The sequence below is a fragment of the Cetorhinus maximus genome, chromosome 12, assembly GCF_964194155.1.
Source record: "Cetorhinus maximus chromosome 12, sCetMax3.hap1.1, whole genome shotgun sequence".
NCBI classification, from domain to species: domain Eukaryota; kingdom Metazoa; phylum Chordata; class Chondrichthyes; order Lamniformes; family Cetorhinidae; genus Cetorhinus; species Cetorhinus maximus.
In genome coordinates, this window is record NC_135890.1 from 61576726 (window position 1) to 61601561 (window position 24836).

A 24836-nucleotide genomic window follows, 5' to 3' on the forward strand; every position below is an offset into this window, starting at 1 on the left:
AAGACTTTCGACGAGTTAGTAAACATTGTAAAAAACTACCTGAAGCCAAAGCCCTCAGTCACTATGCAGCGTTTCAAATTCAATTGGAGGAATAGGCTTCCAGGAGAGACAATCACTGGCTATGTTGCTGCTTTAAAGGAATTAATGGAATATTGTGAGTTCGGAACATCAATTAACGACAAGTTGAGAGACCGATTGCTATGTGGAATCGGGGACGATGCTATTCAAAATCAATTGCTATCTGAGACTAAACTGGACTTCAGTAAGGCATTAGAATTGGCAACAGCCATGGAGAGGCTGTTAGAGACTCGGAGGCAATAAAAGATACACAAAATGGTGCCGTCCATCTTGTAGGGCGGGAAAGACTGGTAAGAACATAAGAAATAGGAGCAGGAGTAGACCATTCGGCCCCTCGAGCCTGCTCCACCATTCAATAAGATCATGGCTGATCTGTTGTGTTTTAAATTCCACATTCCCATCTAACCCCGATAACCTTTGATTCCCTTGCCTAACAAGAATCTATCTACCTCTGCCTTAAAAATATTCAATGACCCCACCTCCACCACGTTCAGGGGCAGAGAGTTCCGAAGTCGCACAACCCTCTGAGAGAAAAATTCTCCTCATTTCTGTCCTAAAAGGGCAACCCTTAATTTTAAAACAGTGTCCCCTAGTTCTAGACCCACCCACAAGAGGAAACATCCTTTTGACATCCACCTTGCCAATACCATTCAGGATCTTGTATACTTCAATCAAATCACCCCTCACTCTTCTAAACACTAGTGGAAACAAGCCCAGCCTGTCTAACCTTTCTTCATAAGACAACCCACTCATTCCAGGTATAAATCTAGTAAACCTCCTCTGAACCGCCTCCCATACATTTACATCCTTCCTTAAATGAGACCAAAACTGCACACAGTATTCGAGATGCGGTCTCAGCAATGCCCTGTATAACTGAAGCATAACATCCTTACTTTTATGTTGAATCCCTCTCGTAATAATGGATAGCATTCCATTAGCCTTCTTAATTACTTACTGTACCTGCATACTAACTTTTGTACTCATGTACGAGAGCACCTAGATCTCTCTGCGCCTCAGAATTATGCAGCCGCTCTCCATTTAAGTAATACTCTGCCTTTTTGTTCTTCCTGCCAAAGTGAACAACTTCAAATTTTCCCACATTAAACTCCATTTGCCAGATCGTTGCCCACTCACTCAAACTACCTATATCCATCGGCAACCTCCTTTTGAGGTATTCTCTTCACAATATACTTTCTTACCTATTTTTGAGTCATCTGCAGATTTAGCTACCATGCCTTCACTCCCCTCATCTAAGTCATTGATGTAAGTTGTAAAAAGTTGAGGCCCCAGTACAGACCCCTGCGGGACTCCACTTGTCACATCCTGCCAATCCGAAAAAGGCCCATTTATGCATACTCTCTGCTTTCTGCCAGCCAGCCAATCTTCTATCCAGGCTAATAAGTTACTTCCTACACCATGAGCTTCTATTTGCTGTAATAATCTTCCGTAATAAAATAAGAGGCGCAAAAATGTCGGACTCCGCAGAAAGGTGGGAAACGCCTACTATGTACAGACCATTGAAGAACAACAGTACGACAGTGAAAACCCACAACATTAATGAGAGAAATGCATCCAGGCAGCCTGCAGGCAATCGACAGTTCAGAAATATCAAATGCTTTTTCTGCCACCACAATGGCCACATAATGTGGCACTGTAAAGATAGACTGAGGCATCATTTTAAAAACAAAGGTAGGAATCGGGAAATCTGTCTGATTGAGGAACATGGGGAAGCAGAATCTGACATCTATTCATTATTCAACCTGAAAGTGGGTAGAACTGAGCCAAACCAGGTAGTCATTAGAGTCAATGAACAACCCATCAAGGTGGAGGTCAATACTGGGGCATCAGTGTCTGTCATAGGAGAACATACATCCAGAGACTTGAATAAAGGAGTCCATCCTTTAAATTTGGAAGAATCGGACACTAAATTAAAAACATATATGGGTGAAGAAATAAGAGTGAAAGGGATATACCAAGTCCTGGTGCAGTGTGGGGTTCCATCTGTAAATTTACCCCTTATAGTATTAACTGGGGTGGGTCCCAGTTTAATTGGTCACAACTGGCTCAAAAAGATTAAATTGCGATGGACCGAGATCTTTCAAATCAGAACGAGAAACTTACAGGAATTGTTACAAAAGTACACTTCCGTTTTCAGTGATGAGCTAGGAAGGATTCGTGGGCTAGAAGCCAAAATCCACGTAGACCCTAACGCAAGCCCCAGATTTATCAGAGCCAGACCAGTCCCTCATGCTCTACGGGACAAGGTCGAGACCGAGATAAACAGGCTGGAAAAGTTGGGTATCTTACAACCGGTGCGATTTTCCAAGTGGGCGGCACCCATAGTGCCTGGACTGAAGCCAGGCCAAAGTGGTCACTTATGCAGTGACCATAAGTTAACTGTAAACAGAGTGGCCAAACCTGATAGACACCCGATACCGAAGATTGATGAATTATATTCGAAATTGGCAGGGGGAGGTAGGTAGGGTGAGGTAGAGTTTGAAGGAGGCTCCAAGGAATTTGTGACCATCAATACACATCGAGGATTGTATCAATATACTCGCCTACCCTTTGGGGTCTCATCGGCGTGTGCTATTTTGTAGCATACCATGGAAAATCTACTTCTGGGACTTCCCGGTGTTATTGTTTATCTGGATGATGTCTTAGTCACTGGACTAACTGACAAAGAACACTTCACTAATTTGGAGGAGGTGCTGAAATGCTACTTACAAGTGGGGGTGCGCTTGAAACGAGAGAAATGTCATTTCCAAGCCAAAGAGGTAGTTTAATTGGGCCATAAGGTCTACGCGTTGGGTCTGCATCCTGTGGAAGAAAAGGTCAAGGCTATTCACGAGGCAGCTGCACCAAGAAACACGACAGAACTAAAGGCCTTCATAGGCATGATAAACTACTATGGGCGATTTCTCCCAAATATGTCAACTGCACTGGCTCCGTTATACACATTGCTTAAGAAAACCCCTAAATGGATTTGGCAAGCTCCACACCAAGAGGTGTTTCTGAAGGTAAAGTGGTTGCTAAGATCATTGCCCTACTGGTCCACTTTGACCCAGAGAAAGAATTGATTTTAACTTGTGACGCGTCCCCTTATGGAGTAGGGGCTGTACTTTCCCATCGGATGGCGGGTGGCTCTGAACGACCCATTGGTTATACATCTCACACACTCAGTGCTGCAGAGTGATCATATTCTCCAATTGAGAAGAATGGTTTGTCTGTTGTGTTTGGTGTTTGGAAATTCCATCAATACCTCCACGGTCGCCATTTTCACGTTATATCTGACCACAAGCCTTTGCTGGGATTATTTGGAAAGGATAGGGTGATACCCCCCGATCATGTCTGCTCACATCCAGAGGTGGGCACTGATATTGGCTGCTTACGAATGCACTTTTATTCACCAATCGGGAAGCCAGATCGCACATGTTGACGTGCTGAGCTGCCTCACCCTGCCAGATAACAATGTGAAGGTTCCAATTCCCCAGGAACTTGTGTTCAGATTAAATTTTTTGGATTCCTCCCTGCCCAGGCCAAATAAATCTGTGAGTGGACAAACCAAGATCCACTTTTATCTCATGTCCGGGAGCAGGCTTTGAATGGATGGTCAGGAGAGCCAAAGTCTGATGACATGAAGCCTTATTTCAAACACAGGTATGAGCTCACCTGCCAGGACAGCATACTGCGCTGGGGGACAAGGGTTATCCCCGAGAGGGTGAAGGCCATTACTGGCCGAATTACATAGCGCTCACCCTGGCATCAGTCAGATGAAGATCCTCACGCGCAGCTACTTGTGGTGGCCAGGGATGGACGCAGACATCGAAACTCTGGTGAAAAGTTGTCTTCAATGCCAGCAGGTACAAAAGCTACCCCCCCCCACAACTTAGCTCCATTGCACCCCTGGGAATGGCTGGGGTGGCCATGGGTGTGCCTCCGTGTCGACTATGTGGGGCCCTTCTTGGGCACAATGTTCCCTTGACTAATAAATGCCCAGCCCAAGTGGATGGATGTCTACAAAGTCTACCCACATCTGCTGCCACCATAGACTGTTTGCAACAGAGTTTTGCAGTGCACGGGTTACCAGAGGTGCTCATGTCGGACAACGGGACTGCATTTACCAGCGGGGAGTTCCACAGGTTTACGACCCTCAACAGAATAACCACTCCGCCTCTAATGGTTTGGCTGAGCGGGCAGTCCAAACTTTTAAGTTCGGGGTGAAAAAGCTGGACGGGGATTCCATCAGCACCAGATTGTCACGGTTCCTTTTCACATACCGGATGACTCCGCAGACGACATATTTCCCCCGCTGAATTACTAATGAAGAGATGTTTCCGCACCTGTCTAACTCTCATCAGGCCGAATTTAGACAGGAGAGTGGAGAGAAGCCAAACGGCCCAAAAGACCAGACATGATGGATGTAATCATGAAAGAAATTTCATGGTGGGAGACACAGTTCTTGCAAAGAACTTTGGAGATGGGCCCAATTGGCTATTAGGTGAAGTGACTGCGTGACAGGACCTCTCTCCTATAATGTGTCAATAAACAGCCAGATAATTAGACGACAAGTGGATCATCTCCAGAGAAGAGAGACAGTCCCACAAGAAGCAATGCCATCACCATTTGCGCTTGGGTCTGCACCGCATGTGGAAGAAATGTCACACGATTTGAAAGTACCCATGGGGCCTGTTGGACCCGAGAGGGTCGAAGACACAAAGTTGCCCACTTCCACTGAAGAGCCTGATGGACAGTTGACCCCTGAAAAGGGGGCCTCGGAAAAACCAGCCAAGGCCGTTGAGGTATGACACTCGACAGGTCCAAGGAAGCCTCTTGGGAGACTTGACTTGTAAATAGTTATTCATGTAAATAATTGGGATGTTGTGACGCTTGTCAATTGTACTTTCAAGCAAAGGCGGGGGGGGCGGGGTGGATGTGGTAAAGTGGAGTGCTATGTACCTTTAAGAGAATGTAGTTAGTTGAGCATGTGACTGTATTGATGAATTGCTACACAGCGCGGGCTTCTTGGGTAACTGTATGTCTAGAGCTGGGGGTGATTGAAAAAGCACACATGGTGTTAGTGTTCTGTTCTTAGTTCCAATAAACTACCAGGGTTTGGTCAGTTAATCAGTCTCTCTGCCTATATTGTTTCAAGCACCAACCAATGTGTTAATATCAAGGGCGCAACTTGTGTTCACTGGACAAAGCAAACCTGATAACCTAAAACATAAAACCCACTCAATCAATTCGGCTGTCAAGTCATATTCACCGACAGCTATATTCTATCTGAGGTCCCTGGAGATGGTCATCACCCGAATGGCACAGCCTTGCAGAACCTCCTTTGCTAGGTTCATGACAATCTTGATGGCATAGATTCCCCAGAGACTCCTTTTCCCGACTCCCTTTAATAGACCTCTTTAAACTGTCTGGTTGGCTCTGGCAAAACTGAAGCAACAGCAGTTAAATTGTCCAATTCACAATCCCTGCTCTAACCCTGCCTTCAGCTTTCTGTCTCCTTTAACTATATCACACACATGCAACACCTTGTAAATGTGCCTTCTATTCTCCCCTCTGCTCTCCTTTGTGCTTGGCAACATGGCTTTCACATGTTAACTTCCTGCCTGTTGGCACTACTTCCAGGTCAAGGTTCATCAGTCACCTAGACTAGTATTTCTTATTATTCAAGAAAATTACAATTGATCCCTTTGGAACTGATGCAAACTCTTAAAAGTCCATTTCAAACACTCTTAAAACAATTAGTCATTCAATGGTATAGATTTGAGTATCACTGAACAAGAGACATGTTGTCGAAGCTTTTTGTCTTGCACTCTTCAGGACTGTTGCATGTTGTTAACTGTTCCCTTGGCAATATCTCTACCAATCAGAGTCCACTTGCCAACCAACCAGCATTCTCTTCTCATGCAGTATAAATTGTTGTTCCCTTTACAATTGGTATTCTTTTGAATCTGTCCTGATGAGTGCAAGATGAAAAGCTTTGACAACATGTCTCTTTTTCAGCAGTGCTTAAAAACAATTACAGATTCCACAGACATTTTAAATAAATTATAAATTTTCCTTATGGTACTGCTTCAAGGCCAAAGGTCACCCAGGTATATCTAGTTTGTACCTGAACCATCTCTTCCCTATGCTTTCTATTGCACCATTACAGCTTTACCCTGTAGTCTACCTAGGTTAGATAATTTCCTCAATCACAAAAATTAGCTTGTCCCCAGTTGAGCATGTTTACCGTCGATGTTTTCTGGCCTCACTGCATAATTGCTCTAAACTGAATTACAGTAGTTGTTAAAATAGTCACAGAATTGACTCTCTGCTGCTTAATGAGCTGACAGTTTCCACTGGGGAAGGGCACTGCAAGATCATAAATCTATTTGTTATAAAGTGGCTTTATGACATTATAGCACCTAGCGCACTGAGATTTTTCTGAAGCAAAAAAGAGCAATAAATAGTAACTTGGTATAATGTTGTAATTGTATAATGTTGTATCTGGATGGGAAAGGGACTGAACAGTGAATTTTAAATATTAACAGAAACTGTATCAGGTTTATTTGATTATTGAGTTAGATCCTTTAAAAGTTGTTTCTTGGAGTCTCCAGTCAGGTGACAAAAGTATAGACAGGAAAGTTCTTCCAGATTTTCTTTGTTGCGTTTAAGGGAAAGTAGATCAACTTGTAAGGTGGGAAAGAACAGCAGATTACACTGATAGGGTCAGATGGAGTGGGGTGTGCCGAGCATGAACGCCAGCATTGAGCAGTTGGTTTATGTGCTGTATATTCTATGTAATACTATTCATGTCATTACAATAGTGCATGATAGTTTTGTTGTTTGAATTACCTGATTAACTTTGGCTTTTTAACATAATTTACCCTTGCTGCACAGTTCTGTAAAGTACATACTTTTTAAAAACCAGATATTATAAAAGATTTTTATAAACTCCAACTATACATAAATGTAATCAATTAATTTTCCTGTAAGGTACAATATCGTTTCACATAAATACTTTATACAGCCACCGATTGAAGGGAAATACCGTGGACTGAATCCCTCAGGCTAGCTGCATTAAAAAGACTTCTCTACAAGGAGCCCTGTAACATCAGTCCAAACACATTAACAAAAAATCTTCCATTTATATGGCACCTTTCAAGACCTTGGGATGTCCTAAAGGGATTTACAGCCAATAAAGTACTCCTGAAGTGTAGCCGCTGTTATAATGTGAAAAATGCAGAAGTACATTTGTGCACAGCAAGCTCCCAGAAACAGCAATGAAAGGATGACCAGATTATCTGTTTTTCTTGTGATCAAATTTCTATTAGTCTACCAGGAACCCAATATCAGCCTGTGTGGTGATCACATCATACTAAAGCTGTATTGTACAGCTGTTTGATCTACATAGTCCATTGGGGCTCTGCAAAAGCTAACTATTGCTGTACTATTAAAATCCTCTTCACTTACAAGAGGAATCCTTTGTTTTGAAATTGTTACAGTGCGGAAAAAATTGCAACAAGCAGAAAATTCAGGAAATATTTCCACAGCCATTCAACGGTGAAGATTTTGTTGTTGAACTTTTTGTTGGCAAGATGATAATATTCAGCTTTGTTCAAAAAGTTGTACTGCAATAGGGAAGAATATTACAAAGTGGCTGAGTGCTTTTTCTGACAGTGTTTTGTTTATTGAGGGTGAGGTTGAGGTTGTGATGCTGAGGAACAGATTATTTATTCTGTATTGAGTTCTCCCAAGTTCGATGTAATGTACAAAATGTTAATGCAGTCCAACACCACCCCCACCCAACAATTCCAGACCTCAGCAATACTCACTGCTGAAATAGTCCTGTGTGTTAGACCTAGTTAATTGTCTATTTTGTCATTAATTTAGTAAGCGTAACCTCCTGCCTACACTTCCGAGTTTGCTTTGGAGGTGTTGGGGTTACTATTCCTTCTGCATCTCAATGCACAGAGCAATGAGTCTATTTTTTTTACTAGTTAGCAGCAATTAATCTGAAACCTGGATATTTACTGAAGGTTTACCTGGGAGATTGTACTTGAAGTGCCAAAGGCCTTTGGGTCCAATAAATCTTGGAGCTTGGGTCTCCCCTGTGACATCTTGAAATAACAACAGCATTGTTTCCTGATGAAGATTTGAAAACTAAATGTAATCAAATGTTAATCTGGTATTCTGATACCAGGATGGGGAGGTGGTGGCATAGGGGCGTTGTCCTGTGGAGCGGGGAGGGGGTGGTATAGGGGCGTTGTCCTGTGGAGCGGGGAGGGGGTGGCATAGAGGCGTTGTCCTGTGGAGCGGGGAGGGGGTGGCATAGGGGCGTTGTCCTGTGGAGCGGGGAGGGGGTGGCATAGGGGCGTTGTCCTGTGGAGCGGGGAGGGGGTGGCATAGGGGCGTTGTCCTGTGGAGCGGGGAGGGGGTGGCATAGGGGCGTTGTCCTGTGGAGCGGGGAGGGGGTGGCATAGGGGCGTTGTCCTGTGGAGCAGGGAGGGGTTGGTGTTATAGCAGGAGTCCAATATGACAGCTTGAGTGATAAACATAAGCTGTGGCTTCTGGCATCATCGGCCTACTCAGCATGTTACTGTCCTATCCGTGCTTGACAGGTGCTCATTCTCCTAACAGCTACCCTGTGTGGGACGAGTGTCAGCTGGGGATCAGGATAACACCGTCACCTCTGAGTCACATGTTGTGGATTCAAAGATTCAACTTCAGAGAAAGAACAGAAAATCTGGGCTGACACTCCAGTGTAGTACTGAGGGAGTGCTATACCGTCAAGCGTGCTGTCTTTCAAATGAGAGGCTCTGAGGCACTGAGGCTCCACCTACGCTTTCAGTTAAAAGATCCAGGGGCACTTTAGAGTACAGGTGACCCGGGTTAATATTTAGCATCTGACCAGTAACTCCAAAAAACTGATCTTGTTGCTCTTTGTGGGATCTTACATTTGGCCGTGTAACAGTCGTAGATTGTGCTTCAGAAGTAACTCATTGACTGTGGAGCACTTTGAGACAACCTGAGGACATGGGAAGGTGCTTTGGAAATGCAAATCTGTTCTGTAAAATCAGTCTATGTGACATAGCTCCAAATACAAGCGGAGGGCCACTGCATCCTGACACTAATCTAGTTTTCTCAGGAACACAGTCTAAAGCTGAGAGCGCCATTTCCTTAATGTTTGTTTTAATAAACATGTGTAAAAAATACTTCCAGGTAATAATTCATATTAATTTAACAAAGCAACTGTACTTGGAAATAACATGGATTCAGCAGCTCTTTGTTGTAACTCGTATGTATGATAGAAATCTTTGCAAATCGATATTCATTTGTCTATTTACTCTTTTAAATGTATAGAAGCCTCACATGGAGGGATCCCGTGTCATGTTTACACCAACCATTGATGAACTGATGGAAGGACTAACTCGCATAGTGGACCTCCTAGTCCTCAGTGTCCAGCAGCTCCCGAGAATTGAACACCGGCTCTTTCAGGTAGTTATCTGGTACACTTTACTTTTCATACGCCTCTCAGTAACTTAATTTATTGTCCACGTATCCATGGGTCTGTTACAGCAGACACTGATGTGTTAACCTGTATCTATACAATACCTTGTGTCAATGCTCTCCTGTTCCCCCTGTCCTGGGATATAGATTCCTCCTGTATTACAGCCCCATGAGCCATGTATGAACAAACTGACCCTGCTCATGTTCACAGTGAGTGCTGACAATAAAATCTGAGCCCCAAGCTGCCCCCATCATATCAGAACAAAGCCCCTTGTCAGGAGTGGTGACTGGGCAGCGGTCAGGACTGGGCAGCAGAAAGGAGACAGGATGGTTTTCATGTCTCGAAAACACCTGCAGGGGGGAACTGATTAAAGTCAAAATTTTCATGTGGGTGAACCCAGCCTTTAATTGGCCATGGAGATTGGACGGGCCCATTAAGGAGAGTGGACGGGCTCTCGAAGCACAAGGGCCAATCAGAGGCCTTCCAGCTTTCAAGAAGCTCCTGGCTGCAGCGCCAGGTAAGTAACTGAGAGGGTGCTTCAACACGAAGGTGTCCTGTCAGCCACCTCTTAAATACCCTTAATTAAACAAATACAGAAAGCAGCGAGGCAACCATTGTTTGTACCTGTGTGTGTGTGCATCTGTGTGTCTGTGTGTGTGTGTGTGCTTGTCTGTGTGTGTGTCTCTGTACGTGTGTCTCTGTTTGTGTATGTGTGTGTGTGTCTGTATATGTGTGTCTTTGTGTGTGTGTACGTGTGTCTGGTGTGTGTATGCTTTGTGTGTGTCTGTGTGTATGTGTGTGTGCATGCGTCTCTGTGTGTGTATCTGTGTGTGTTTGTCTGTGTGCGTGTCTGTGTATGTGTGTCTTTGTGTGTGTCTGTGTGTGAGCATGTGCCTGTGTGTGCATGTGTCTGTGTGAGAATGTGTGTATGTGTGTGTGTCCGTCTGTCTGTTTGTGTGTGCATGTCTGTCTGTCTGTTTGTGTGTGTATGCATGTCGGTGTGTCTGTTTGTATGTGTCTGTGTGTGTGCGTGTGTCTGTGTGTGTGTGTGCGAGTGAGTGCACGCGTGTGTGTGTATGTGTGTGTCTGTTTGTGTGTATGCGCATGTGTGTGTGTCTGTATGTCTGTGTCTGTGTGTCTATGTATCCCTGTGTCTGTCTGTCCATGCTTGCGTGCATGTCTATGTGTGTGTGTGTGTCTGTGTGTGTGTCTGTGTGTGTGTGTCTGTATGTGTGTGTCTGTGTGTGTGTGCCTGTGTGTGTGCGCCTGTGTGTGTGTCTGTGTGTGTGTGTGTATGTCTCTGTGTGTGTTTGTCTGTGTGTGTGTGTCTGTGTGTCCCTGTGTGTCCCTGTCCGTGCTTGCGTGCATGCGTGTGTGTGCGTGTGTGTTTGTGCGCGCGCGTGTATGTCTGTGTCTGTTTGTGTGTGTGTGTGTGTGTGTGTGTGTGTGTAAGTGCGCACGCACGTGTGTGTATACGTGTCTATGTCTGTTTGTGTGTGTGTGTGTTTGTGTATGGGTAGAATTTTATGGCCCCGTTTCGGCGGGGACAGGGCCGCAAAATGCGGCTAGACATTCAAAGTTCATTGGCTTCGGCGGGATCATAAAATTTGCGTGTGTATGTATCTGTGTATGTTTGTGCATGTGTGTGCGCATGTGTGTGTTTGCGTGTGCACACGTGTCTGTGTCTGTTTGTGTGTGTGTCTGTGTGTGTGCCTGTTTGTGTGTCTGTGTATATGTCTGTTTATGTGTGTGTGTCTGTTTGCGTCTGTGTTTGTTTGTGTGTGTATCTGTGTCTGTGTGTTTGTGTCTGTGTGTGTGTGTGTGTGTGTGTGTCTGTTTGTGTGCGTGTGTCTGTGTCTGTGTGTGTGTGTGTCTGTCTGTGTGTGTGTCTGTCTGTGTGTCTGTCTGTGTGTGTGTGTCTGTGTGTGTGCATCTATGTGTGTGTGTCTGTGTGTGTGTGTCTGTGTGTGTGTGTCGTTGTGTGTGTGCCTGTGTGTGTGTCTGTATGTGTGTGTCTGTGTCTGTGTGTGTCTGTTTGTGTCTGTGTGTGTGTCTTTGTGTGTCTGTGTCTGTGTGTGTGCGCGTGCCTGTGTGTCTGTGCCTGTGCGTGTGTGTGTGTTTGTCTGTGTGTGTGTTCCTGTCTCTGTGTGTGTTTGTCTGTGGCTGTGTGTCTGTGTCTGTGTGTGTGTGTCTGTGTGTGCGTGCCTGTGTGTGTGCCTGTGTGTGTGTCTGTGTGTGTGTCTGTGTGTGTGCCTGTAACTGTGTATGTGTGTGTGTGTGTCTGTTTGTGTGTGTGTGTGTGTGTGTGTGTGTGTGTGTGTGTGTGTGTGTTGGTGGGGGTTGGCTGGATGCTGGGTGCAGTCCCTCTATAGGCTGCTCTTTGGAAAGGGCCTTTAGGTTTGAATGGAGTGCTGGCTCCCCAGCACCACCGCTGGCTCCTCGGCACTGCCGATGACTCCCTGGCACCGCCGCTGACTCCCCGGCACCGCCACTGGCTCCTTGGCACCACCACTGACTCCCCGGCACCGCCACCGGCTCACCAGCACTGCCGCTGACTTCCCGGCCCTGCTGCTGACTTCCCGGCCCCGCCGCTGGCTCCCCGGCACCGCCACTGACTTCCCGGCCCCACCACTGACTTCCCGGCCCCGCCGCTGACTTCCCGGCGCCGCCGCTGACTTCCCGGCCCCGCCGCTGACTTCCCGGCCCCGCCGCTGACTTCCCGGCCCCGCCGCTGGCTGCCCGGCCCCGCCGCTGGCTGCCCGGCCCCGCCGCTGGCTGCCCGGCCCCGCCGCTGGCTGCCCGGCACCGCCGCTGACTTCCCGGCCCCGCCGCTGGCTGCCCTGCCCCGCCGCTGGCTCCCCGGCACCGCCGCTGGCTCCCCGGCCCCGCCGCTGGCTGCCCGGCCCCGCCGCTGGCTGCCCGGCACCGCCACTGACTTCCCGGCCCCGCCGCTGGCTGCCCGGCACAGCCACTGACTTCCCAGCCCCGCCGCTGGCTGCCCGGCACCGCCACTGACTTCCCGGCCCCGCCGCTGGCTGCCCGGCACCGCCACTGACTTCCCGGCCCCACCGCTGACTTCTCAGCACTGCCGCTGAATCCCCGGCACTGCCGCTGAATCCCCGGCACCGCTGCTGACTCCCCGGCACCGCCGCTGACTTCTCGGTACCGCCGCTGACTTCTCGGCACCACCGCTGAATTCTCGGCACCACCGCTGAATTCTTGGCACCACCGCTGACTCCCCGGCACCACCACTGACTCCCCGGCACCGCCGCTGACTTCTCAGCACCGCCGCTGACTTCTCGGCACCACCACTGACTCCCCGGCACCACCACTGACTCCTCGGCACCGCCGCTGACTTCTCGGCACCACCGCTGACTCCCCGGCACTGCCGCCGACTTCTTGGCACCACCGCTGACTTCTCAGCACTGCCGCTGACTTCTCGGCACCACCGCTGACTCCCTGGCACCACCGCTGACTTCTCGGCACTGCCGCTGACTTCTCGGCACCACCGCTGACTCCCCGGCACTGCCGCTGACTCCCCGGCACCGCCACTGACTTCTCGGCACCACCGCTGACTCCCTGGCACCGCCCCTGACTCCCCAGCACCGCCGCTGACTTCTCGGCACCACCGCTGACTCCCCGGCACCACCCCTGACTCCCCAGCACCGCCGCTGACTTCTCGGCACCACCGCTGACTCCCCGGCACCACCGCTGACTTCCCGCTTCCAGGCAACTAATCTGCTCCCAATCCTATTGAGAAACTGGAGGCTGAATGGAATATCCCAGTCGGCCTCCATTTCCTAGCTTTAAAAAGGCTCTTACTGAGCTCAGTTGCCTGCCTGCCTGCCTTGTGGGGGTGAATGGCCTTCCCAGCCCCTAGCCCTGCCAGCTGGCTGACCTCGGGAACGGTATCGGGAAGCTGGCGTACCAGGTGGCCTTGCAATTTTTGAGCCCTGTCTACCTCCTTTCTCAACACCAACCCTAAGATTCAAGCCTCTGGGTCTGATTATAGCCCATTTGAAACCCATTCACCTGGGCAGAGTTACAGCAGGTCTTTATTTGTGCTGCAGATAGTCTGCTTCCAGTCTATAGGGGTTTCTAAGTCCATATCAAAAACACATCATTTCATCTGATATCAATTAGTTTGCTTTGCTTTTATAAATGAATGTAAAACAAATTCATGATCAGCACCAAAAACATGTCACTAGTGTCTGTATAATGTTTAGTACTGTTTTTCCAATCAATCTGCTGGGCCCAAGGAAAGGTTAATCTCACTGCCCTGTCCATTTGTCCTGCAGGCTGTGGATAACCAAGAAGTCAAATACATTAGTTCTGTCCGAGTTGAAGAGGATTTTGTCCTGAGTGCTAAAGCAAGGCTCCAGACTGTAGTCACAAACAATAGTCATGGTCCACTCCGGTAAGAACTGCTTTAATTATGGTAACGTTAATATTTGGGATATATTATATTTAATTTGAGATATAATAATTAATTGGAAACATGATATGTAGTGAGTGCAACATGTTTGGGAGGAACAGATGAGTTTAGACCCGTGGGGCTGATGGCCATGTTTCACTCGAATGCCTAACGCTGCATTCACACAACACCCTGGGGAAATGCAAGTTGTCAATTAGAACTCTCTTTTTGCTGTTATTATTGTTATTAACTGTTGTAAATGATGATGTTCAGGGGACTTGGGTGTATTCTTATGAGGAACACAGAAAATTAGCATGTAGGTGCAGCAACCAATTAGGAAGGCAAATAGCATGTTGGCCTTTATTGCAAAGGGATTGGAGTACTGGAATAAAGAAGTCCTGCTACAGTTACGTAGGGTTTTGGTGAGACTGCATCTGGAATACTGTGTGCAGTTTTGGTGTCCACATTTAAGGAAGGATATACTTGTACTGGAGGCAGTACAGCGAAGGTTCACTAGATTGGTCCCTGGGATGAGGGGGTTGTCCTGTGATAAAAGGCTGGGTAAATTGGGTCCTTATTCTCTGGAGAATGAGAGGCAGCCTCATTGAAACAACAAATACTCTGAAGGAGCTTGGTAGGGTTGGACACTGAGAGATTGTTTCCACTGATCGGGGAGTCTAAAACATGGGGACAGAGTCTCAGGATAAGGGGCCGATCATTCAGGACTGAGATGAGGAGAAATTTCTTCACTCAAAAGGTTGTGAATCTTTGGAATTCTCTACCCCATAGGGCTGTGGATGCTCCATCGTTGAAGATATTTAAGGTTGATCACTATTCATAGCTCCAGACTACAACTTACATGTAAAAGTGTATGTTGCTGCAGCGATGCAGACACCCTGAGTGAAATGTAACACAGCAGCAGCACAGAGCAGATGGTGCCTTGGAGAATCCCATGTAGTAGTCTGGCCTGAGGAGGGAGCCTGATTGTCTAGTCAGGGCTTGAGTTATGGGGTTTTTACACTAGATACAGTCATTGGTTTAGCATCACTGGCCACTCTACTAAGCACGCCTTGCATCTCTTATGAACAGGAGTGCATCATTTCCTGTGTAATATTGAGGTATTAACAAAACCCAAGGGTTATAATAAAGAAATCTTACTCTGTACACTGACTTCTGGAATGTATCATGATCCATTATATTGCTGCTCACTTATAGCTGGAGACCATTTGATCCATTGTGTCTTGTGCTGACTATCTGCAAGAGAACTCACCCAATTGCACTCCACCACCTTCTGAAAGCAACAATTGACCCTGTCTCCACCACACTCTCAGACAGTGCATTCCAGATCCTAACCACTCGATTGACCCTGTCTCCCCCACACTCTCAGACAGTGCATTCCAGATCCTAACCACTCAATTGACTCTGTCTCCCCCACACTCTCAGTCAGTGCATTCCAGACCCTAACCACTCGATTGACCCTGTCTCCCCCACACTCTCAGACAGCGCATTCCAGATCCTAACCACTGGATTGACCCTGTCTCCACCACACTCTCAGACAGTGCATTCCAGACCGTAACCACTCGATTGACCCTGTCTCCACCACACTCTCAGGCAGTGCATCCAGATCCTAACCACTGGATTGACCCTGTCTCCACCACACTCTCAGACAGTGCATTCCAGATCCTAACCACTGGATTGACCCTGTCTCCACCTCACTCTCAGGCAGTGCATTCCAGATCCTAACCACTCGATTGACCCTGTCTCCCCCACAATCCCAGGCAGTGCATTCCAGATCCTAACCACTCGATTGACCCTGTCTCCACCTCACACTCAGACAGTGCATTCCAGATCCTAACCACTCGATTGACCCTGTCTCCACCTCACTCTCAGACAGTGCATTCCAGATCCTAACCACTCGATTGACCCTGTCTCCACCACACTCTCAGACAGTACATTCCAGATCCTAACCACTCGATTGACCCTGTCTCCCCCACAATCCCAGGCAGTGCATTCCAGATCCTAACCACTCGATTGACCCTGTCTCCACCTCACTCTCAGACAGTGCATTCCAGATCCTAACCACTCGATTGACCCTGTCTCCACCACACTCTCAGACAGTGCATTCCAGATCCTAACCACTCGATTGACCCTGTCTCCACCACACTCTCAGACAGCGCATTCCAGATCCTAACTACTCATTGCCTAAAAATGTTTTTCCTCATGTCACTTTTGCTTCTTTTACCAATTACCTTAAATCTGTGCCCTCTGGTTCTCGATCCATCCACTAATGGGAATAGTTTCTTCCAGTCGAATCTATTCAGAACATTCGTGATTTTGAACACCTCTATCAAAACTCCTCTTAACCTTCTCTTCTCCAAGGAAAACAGTCCCAATTTCTCCAATCTTTCTACATAACTGAAGATCCTCATCTCTGGAACTGTTCTCGTGAATCTTTTCTGCATCCTCTCTAATGCCTTCATTTCTTTTCTAAAGTGTGGTGTCCAGAATTGATGCAATACTCCAGCTGAGGAAGAAACAGTGTTTTATACAGGGTTTATCATGGCTTCCTTCCTCTTGAACTCTATGCCCCTATTGATGAAGCCCAGGATACTATTTGCTTTATTAACCACTTTCCAAACCTGTCCTGCCACCTTCAATGATTTATGCACATATTCACCTAGATCCCTCTGCTTCTGCACGTCCTTTAGAATTGTACCTATTATTTTCTATTGTCCCTTCACTTTCTTCCTACCAAAATGAATCACTTCACACTTCTCTGCATTAAATGCCATCTGCCACTTGTCCACCTATTCCATGAACCTGTCACGGTTTTTGAAGTTCAATTTTCCTCACAGTTCACAATGCTTCCATCCACAAATTTTGAAATAATGCTCCAAGGTCTAGATCATTAATATCGATCAGGAAAAGCAAGGATCCCAACACTGACCCCTGGGGAACTCCACTACAAACCTTCCTCCAGTCTGAAAAATAACCATTCACCACTACTCTCTGTCTCCTGTCACTCAGCCAATTCTGTATCCATGTTGCTACTGTCCTTTTTATTCCACGGGCAATAACTTTACTCACAAGACTGTTATGTGGCACTGAATCAGATGCAATCAGTGGTTTTACTTGTGTAAGATCGATGAGTCAGCAGTGAGCATCATAGCTTAGGGCAGGATATATTACTGTATGCTCAGCAATATATAAAAATGATAACACCATTTTCTTGCTCTAAAGACAATTTCAACATAAACATTTCATTGAATTGTTCTTCACTTTGCTAAGTTGTTATTGACTTTTTAAACATCCAACCTAGAGTTGTCAGCTGCAAGATTCACTTACTGCTTGATGCTGGCAGTATTACTCTATAAAATGAGGTCTTTGTCTCCTAACTCTGTCACAGAGAGTTCCAACTAATCAGTGAAGCGCTCTGAAGAAGGGTCATACAAACTCGAAACGTTAACTCTGTCTTTCTCTGCACAGGTGCTGTCAAACCTGCTGAGTTTTTCCAGTATTTTCTGTTTTTGTTTCAGATTTCCAGCATCCATAGTATTTTGTTTTTAATCAATGAGGTTGTATTCTGAAAAGGTTTCAGAAACAACAATCAAGTCAGCCTGCTGTGTGTGGGAGCTTGCTGTGCGCAAATTCCCAGCTGCTTTTCCAACTTGACCACAGTGACGACATTCCAAAAGTGTTTCATTGGCTGTGAAATGCTTTGCAACATTCCAGGATAAATGCAACTTCTTTCTTTTACCTGAATGTTAATGATGTCTGAATGCCCCTATAGAGAATTGCATCTCTCATAAACACCTTGGAACAAATAGGCACTCAGATTTCTGACAATGGCAGGGCTGTTAATGCTTACAAATCATGACCCCAGGTTTCATTACACAATTACTCCTCCTCCTTTAGCTACCATGCCCTAAGAAGGTGTTGGCGACCATTGGATTGCTCCATGATTATGCATGACAAAGTACAGCAGTGGCTTGCCCTTGCCTTCTGCAGCATGGCTGACCAGGAACCTCTCCCACTCTTTACCACCTACCATCAGGCGTATTGGAAGGATTTACAGGCTGATTGTCAATCTGCTTGGCTACATTATGGACACACCTTCCCTGAACCATCAAGTTCTGAAGTGGGACTTGAACCCAGAGCTTTTGGCTCAGAGGTAGGGATGCCACCCACTTCACCACAAGACCTCCCTGTGCAATTTCTGCAGATGATAAACTTGTTTGAGTCACAAAAAGAATTCAACTCTTGAAGCCAATTTTACCTGGTGGAGCTGACAGCTGCCTGTGTAGAAATCCATTCTGGGACTTTGGTTGTAGATTGTTTCAGTTTCCTGCACTGTTAACCCTGTGTCTCCCAAGGACCTATCCCAGGGCCCTGCCAATTTCTTACCTACATGCTGCCCTGAGCGACATCCTCTGAGGACACAGCAATCGTTCCCACGTGTATGCTGACAACACTCAGCTCTGTTCCCTAGCTACCGACGCCATCCGACAATCGGAAACCTGTTTGAGGCTGACAGAGAGACTTTTCACAACCTTGGTGTCATGTCTGACACACACACATGTCCGCACATCACCAAGGACTGTGCACAGTAGCCAACTCCACCCCAACTCTGCTCATCTGCTGCTGAAACCCTCATCCATGATTTTATTGCCTGTAGACTCGACTATTTCACTCCTCCCATATTCTACCCTCCATAAACTTAAGATCATCCAAAACTGCTGCCTATATCCTAACTCATACCAAGTTTTGTTCATCTATCACCCCTATGCTCCCTGACCTACTTTGGCTTCCCATCAAACAATGTCTTGATTTTAAAATTCTCATCCTTATTTCAATTCTCTCCCTGCATTGCCCTTCCCTGTTTCCTGGAGTAATCTCCTCCAGCCCCACAACTCCCTGAGATCTCCACACTTCTTCAGTACTGGTCTCTTGAGCATCCCTGATTTTAACTGCTCCACTATTGGTGGCCGTGCCTTCCAGAGGTGAATTCTAAGTTTTGGAATGCCCTCTCTAATCTCTCCGCCTCTCTATCTCTCTTTCTCCCTTTAAGACACTCCTTGAAAGTGACTTCTTTGGCCAATCTTTGAGTCATCTGACCTCATACCTCCTTATGTGGCTCATTGTCATACCTTGTTTTATCCAGTGAAGCACCTTGGGATGCTTCATTACATTGAAGGTGCTACAGAAATATAAGTTGTTGTTGTAGTTGGATGCTGTTTTTAGCAGTGCAGCACCTGAGGTAAAAAATTCCACAGGACATGTAAGATTGTCATGAGGCTGGATGAGAGAAATTAATGATTCTTCCTGATTCTTAAAATACCTTTTGGCTTCTGATAGATACTGCTCAGTGTATGAAGCATACAAGTACCTATTACCCCCAGATACTGACAGCCAGATTGAAGTCATTATCAACAAAGAGTTCAACCTGAGTGATTATATCAAGGAAATTGAGAAGCTCCAAAGGATGGCTACACAACTTGCATCTCTCCCTATACGTGTTCCAATGAACCTGCTGCTGCTTGATTGCTCTGAAGTGAATCAGGTAAGTGGGTCAATTGTTGTGGAAATCAGACATTAAGGAGTCTTTTGCCATTATCTAGCAGAGTGACACCATGGCCCCAAACTTCCATGGGATTCTCCTGATCTCCTATTTGGCCATTTCTCCAGGATTCTCCCTATCTCCCACAGGAGGAACTCCAGTAAATTCTGGGCGTATTTATATCGTTAACAGTGTTAGCATCAAAGTTGCCTGTTCATTCTGATGGAATTTTGAATTGGGAAATTGCCAATGTCACTCACTCCACTAAAATAGATAAAGTTGGAAATTTTAGGCCTTGTTAATCATGCGTTGTTTGTGGGGAAGTTACTCGATAGGTTATGAGGGACAGAGTGACTGAGTATTTGGACAAATATGAAAAGATCAGAGAGACAACATGGATTTGTTAAAGGGTAAGGTGTTTCTCATCAACCTAGTTGAACTTTAGGAGGTAACTAACAAGGTCAAAAAGATGAAGTCTGTAGATGTTATTTATATTGACTTCCAGAAGCCATTCAACATGGGTTCCACACAACAAAGTGTGAACAGAAATCAGAGTGCAAAGCATAGTGGAAATCTAAAACTCCCCAGAAAGCTGTTGAGACTGGTGGTCAAATGCAAGTTTTAAAACAGAGATTGCTAAATTGTTAGTGGGTGAGTGTAGTAAGGGTTACGGATTGCATTTTCATATTGTGCGATAGACATTTTCCACCCGCTATACCCTGACATTATGCACAAAGGCCTCAAAAAGCTGCCGGCCCATGCAGCTCTGCTGTGGAACCAACTGAAATTCAGGAGCTGCTAGTGCAGTGGGCTACACCTGTTCACTGCAGTCACTCCCAGCAAGACACAGGAAACACAGGCAAAGAGGGGCAAATGCCATTAAGATGCAGATCAATCATGATCTAATGGAATGGTGAAACAGGCTCATGGAACTGAAAAAAGAGCAAGACTTGCATTTATAAAGCACTTTTCACAACCACCGGACATCTCAAATGGTTTACAGTCAATGAAGTTCTTTTTGAGCTGTAGTAACTGTTGCATTGTAGGGAACTCAGCAGCTAATTTGCACACAAGATCCACAAACAGCAATGTGACAATAAATGGCTTCCTCCTATTCCCCTATTCCTTTAACTCCAGCCATAACTCCAATGGGAATCCACCTACATGTGTAGGCCCCGGAATTATGTTGCAGTCGCAGGCAGTTTCTGCATTTCCCAAAGAAGGGTAGCTATGTGGAGGGGGTGAGGCTGAGAGCACTAGTGAGAGGTAGGAACACTCAGGCCAAGTGAGGACATCTGGTCTTCTGAAAGGTGCAGGTGGGTTCCAACAGGAGGTTCGAGGCCTAGACACCTGGAGGTCAGGTAGCTTTTTAAAAAATGTTTAATCTAGCTCCTGGAACAGGAAGACATGACTAACCACTTTCCGTGAGGGACCCAACAAATCATGCCGTCTCTGGACTGACCCCTCTTTGCCTGTGTTTCCTGTGTCTTGCTGGGAGTGACTGCAGTGAACAGGTGTAGCCCACTGCACTAGCAGCTCCTGAATTTCAGTTGGTTCCACAGCAGAGCTGCATGGGCCGGCAGCTTTTTGAGGCCTTTGTGCATAATGTCAGGGTATAGCGGGTGGGAAATGTAATATACATTTCAATATGAAAATGCAATCCTTAAACTATGCATTTTTGGGGAGATTTGAACTGCCCACCCTCACAAAGGAGCTGGCAAGGGTGGGAATGCTGCGAATGCTGCGAGTGTAACATTTACAATTCTTCAGTCCTCTGGCACCCACCTTTCAGAAGACCAGATGTCCTCACCTGGCCTGAGTGTTCCTACCTCTCTGTAGTGCTCTCAGCCTCACCCCCTCCACATAGGTATCCTTCTTTGGGATATACGATGACTCCCCCTATCCTTACCGCACACCAGCAAATATTGCCAGGGCAGGGAATCGGGGTGAGAATCCTGGAATCTGGTCCCACCCACCTGGTCCAGGGTTGGCTGAATTTGGTGAAAGTCCGGGCCTACGTCTTTACTCAGGAAGACAATGTTGCCAAAGTCCTAGTGAAAGAGGAAGTAGTTGAGACACTAGCTGGGCTAAAAGTTGACAAAGAGGTATTGGAAAGGCTGGCTGTACTTAAAGGTGATAGGTCACCAGGACCAGATCAGCTGCATTCAAGGATACTGAGGGAAGTGAGGGCAGACATTTCGGAGGCACTGACCATAATCCCCCAACCCTCCCTCGATACAGGGGATGCCAGAGGACTGAAGAATTGTAAATGTTACACCCTTGTTCAATAAAAGGTGTTGCAGCAACTATTTTAACCTCGGTGGTGGGGAAGCTGTAATCTGGGACAATATTAACAGTCACTTGTACAAGTGGATTATTTAAGGCAAGTCAGCATGGTTTAATCAAAAGCAAATCATATTTCACCAACTTTTGAAGAGGTAACAGGGAGGGTTGATAGGGGTAATGTGGTTGTTTTGGTGTACATGGACTTCCAAAAGGCATTTAATAAAATGCCACATCACAGACTTCTCAGTAAAGTTGAAGCCGATGGAATGGGACAATAACAGCATTTCCACAAGGCTGGCTGAGTGACAGAAAACAGGGTCAGGGTCATTTCCCAGGACTATCTCATCATTTGCCCTTTCACCCAGTGTCCCAGGTCAAGCCTTCCCGGGATGCTTTGGGTCTTGGATTTCTTCTGCCTTGACAGATTTTTTTTGTTGGGTGGTTGGTGCCTTGTGTTCGGGGCCTGCCCTGTGGGTGGCTGGCAGGGTGATATCCGATCTGGCAAGTGGCAGCATCAGAATTGGGGTGGGCCACAATGACCCGCCAGGATCCCCCTCCCCCGCTCTCAATGCTCCGTCAGGATCCCCCTCCCTCACTCTCAATGCTCCGCCAGGATCCCCCTCCCCCGCTTTCAATGCTCCGTCAGGATCCCCCTCCCTCACTCTCAATGCTCCATCAAGATCCCCCTCCCCTGCTCTCAATGCCCCGCCAGGATCCCCCTCCCCCGCTCTCAATGCCCCGCCAGGATCCCCCTCCCCCGCTCTCAATGCCCCGCCAGGATCCCCCTCCCCCACTCTCAATGCTCCGCCAGGATCCCCCTCCCCCACTCTCAATGCTCCACCAGGATCACCTTCCCCCACTCTCAATGCTCTGCCAGGATCCCCCTCCCCCGCTCTCAATGCTCCGCCAGGATCCCCCTCCCCCACTCTCAATGCTCCGCCAGGATCCCCCTCCCCCACTCTCAATGCTCCACCAGGATCACCTTCCCCCACTCTCAATGCTCTGCTTGGATCCCCCTCCCCTGGTCTCAAGGCTCCACTCGGATCCCCCTCCGCCACTCTCAACATCTCATTAACACCCCCCCATGGTGAAGTGTTGCTTATTTTTTTCGACCAGACTTGCCCACCCTGAACAGGTGGAGGTGGTTCTTTGTAGGATTGGGGGAAGATAATTACTGAAAATGTTTTGGGCACCATCTTGTTTTGTTAGCTACCTGAAGACAAATATAAAAAGGTAAGAAAGGAGAATCTTCCATTTATGTAGCACTTGTACTTTATTGAAATCTATCACTGTTGTAATGTAGAAAATGCAGCAACCAATTTGTACACAGGAAACTCCTACAGGCAGCAATGTGATAATGAATAGATAATGGCCGCGATTTTCCGCTCCCAATCACGACGAGTGTCATGGCGGGCGCGAGAGCTAAATCTCGCGAGAAGGCACAAAACTGGTTTTACGATGGCGTTGAACGAGGATGCAATCGTGAGCTTCAACTGTCAATGGCAGGACGCGTTTCCCATCACTGAATGCTGTGAACGTCATTAGCCTGAACCAGCATCTCGCCTGCTGGCCGGGATCATCCCTCCATGCTGGATTGAGAGCCCATGTTGGTGTCCAATTAGAACAACGTCTTTCACAACAGGATATAAGAGACGTGCAGCTGGTGACCTGCACTTTGCCTGTGATTCCGAGGCATGTTTGCATAACTTGCATCGCGCAGCGCTGGCGGGGATCAGTGCCAGGCTTCGCAGCAAGGGGGGTTCTCCAAGCAAGTGTCTACAGGTACCACACCAGTGTTAAGACAGGGGTGGCTTTTACTGTGCTGCAGGGCAAGGGCTCCATTGGAGAAGGGGCCAGACAGGATTGAGGGAAGAGAAGAGGCTGCAGGGCAAGGGCTCAATTGGGAGACAACGAGCAGGAAGGTTGCACTGAGACACATGACTGGTGGGGAGCAGGGAGGGGGCACTAAAGGACCAAGCAACTGGACTAATAGTTCCAAAATCAGGATAGAGGCATAATTGAGACAGGTTAATTGACATGCAGGGATGCCTCCGTCGCATCTGTTCTCATGATGCCACTTTCAAAAACAGTTCCTCTGACATGTCCTCCTTCTTCCTTAACCGAGGTTTTCCACCCACAGTGGTTGACAGGGCCCTCAACCGTGTCCGGCTCATCTCCCGCGCATCCGCCCTCACACCTTCCTCTCCCTCCCAGAACCATGATAGGGTCCCCCTTGTCCTCACTTATCACCCCACCAGCCTCCGCATTCAAAGGATCATCCTCCGCCATTTCCGCCAACTCTAGCATGATGCCACCACCAAACACATCTTCCCTTCACCCCCACTGGCGGCATTCCGCAGGGATCGTTCCCTCCTGGATACTCTGGTCCACTCCTTCATCGCCCCCTACACCTCAACCCCCTCCCACCTCACCTTCCCATGCAACCGCAGAAGGTGCAACACCTGCCCCTTTACTTCCCCTCTCCTCACTGTCCAAGGACCCAAACAAGCAGCATTTCACTTGCACTTCCCTCAATTTAGTCTACTGCATTCGCTGCTCCCAATGCGGTTTCCTCTACATTGGAGAGACCAAACGCAGACTGGGTGACCGCTTTGCGGAACACCTTCGGTCTGCCCGCAAGCATGACCCAGACCTCCCTGTCGCTTGCCATTTCAACACTCCACCCTGCTCTCATGCCCACATGTCCGTCCTTGGCCTGCTGCAATGTTCCAGTGAAGCTCAACGCAAACTGGTGGAACAGCACCTCATCTTCCGACTAGGCACTTTACAGCCTTCCGGACTGAATATTGAGTTCAACAATTTTAGATCATGAACTCTCTCCTTCATCTCCACTCCCTTTCCGATCCCCTTTTTTTCCAATAATTTATATAGATTTTTCTTTTCCCACCTATTTCCATTATTTTTAAATGTATTTCCATCCATTGTTTTATCTCTACCTTTTAGCCTATTTCGATCCCTTCCCCCCACCCCAC

At 47.2% G+C, this 24836-nt stretch overlaps 1 long non-coding RNA gene across 1 annotated transcript in view; it reads right to left on the minus strand.

The window, feature by feature from the left end:
• LOC144687509 (uncharacterized) overlaps positions 1 to 24836 on the minus strand; it is a 246013-nt gene that overhangs the window by 220912 nt on the left and 265 nt on the right. The window lies entirely within an intron of this gene.